Below are 1,513 nucleotides of genomic sequence, written 5' to 3' on the forward strand. Positions count from 1 at the left end.
TTAAGATGATGTTTTGTGTCACATAGGTTTGAAACATTTCTGCCTTTCAAGTTTACATGTTTCCATTAAAGGCAAACATTTTTAGGAAATATTTCATTACAAGCTTTGAAAGTTGTGTGTGATGGAGATATAATTAAAAGATAATGTCAGTAGAATAGTGCATTGTCCCACAGTAATGTTCAGCTCTCCTGCTGGAACATAAAGGGAGGGACAGAGCAGAAGCACTGATTTTCCAAGCAGGAGACATTTGTTCAGTGACAATGTCTTATTACAATTAATTTACTTTTAGTGTACAAATGACGAATGCAAGAGTAATTGCAGCCCCTGTGGATTAGGAAACATTGTTCTCCTGGTTCCTTTCTTCAAGACCAGTACAAATCGCAGTTGGCAGCCGCTTGCTGCAGTGCTCAATGTTTCCTTCTGTCTAAAATTTATGTCTCTCACTCTTTTTCTTGTTATTATTTTTGAAATGTTTTTTCCTATTCTCCTCCTTACACCCTCTTTCTCAGTTTCCCCATGCCCTTCTGTCTTATTCTTCTATTGATGTTTAATTTACTTATGTAAGAGATTAAGAAATGATTTCCAAACCTGAGTTTATATCAAAATTAGTAGAATATCTTATTAAAAACAATTACCCCTGGGCCCCATCCCAGGAGAATCTGATTCGGGGAGGCCTCACTGAGCCCTGAAATCAACGTTTAGAGTTGTAAAATCTGTATTTTTGAAAGCTTCCCATATGATAATTATTTGCAATCAGATTTGGAGACAACTCATTTATATCCTTTGAATTACCCCAGTTAGCTTTCAATTGGTTATTTTGAGGCAAGAAAACCCAGAAATTGCAAAGTCAGTGCATCATCCACCTCAGAACAAATGCTCCCACACAGAGCCCCAGAATCTACATATTCCCTGAACCCCCAAATAGCATGTGGGCTCAGACACAGATTCCGTGTTGTGAGTTTTTCTGGTTCCCTACTGTTTTGATGAATGCAAGATGAATCAGCCATTGGGCCTCCTGCCCAGAGAGGCAGTTTTGAGAAAAGTGGACTATGACTGCAGAGCCTCTACTTCAAGCCCAGACGTCTGAAAAGACCCTTTCTAGATGAAGAAGCAACCAGCAACTTTCTCTGAGATTTATACCTCTTAAGCCTTAGCCTTACAGTGAAGAAAGACACCTCCTGTCTCTCCCATGCATTTTCTGAAGTGTGTGGCAACCATCTGATAAGCAGAGAAGGGCTCCATTTGCTTTTAGCAGACTGGTAGACTGGTTTCTTCAGTGGGTACACATGGAGCTCGAACATGAAAAGGTCACCCAGGCACTACAGACACTGTGTGCAGCACCTGTAATCGTGAATTATTATTGTTTTTTCAATAGAAGTCTTTAACTGCATCAGTTAAATATCACAAATAGGTCTTAGGAATCATGCAGCATCTTGTTTCTGTAGCTGGACAAGCCTTAGATCTTATTCATCAGCCTGCTGAACTGTTTCTTTTTCAGAGACATAGACAACAT

The sequence above is a fragment of the Propithecus coquereli genome, unplaced genomic scaffold (genome assembly GCF_000956105.1).
Source record: "Propithecus coquereli isolate 6110/MARCELLA unplaced genomic scaffold, Pcoq_1.0 Scaffold43, whole genome shotgun sequence".
Classification (NCBI taxonomy): Eukaryota; Metazoa; Chordata; class Mammalia; order Primates; family Indriidae; genus Propithecus; species Propithecus coquereli.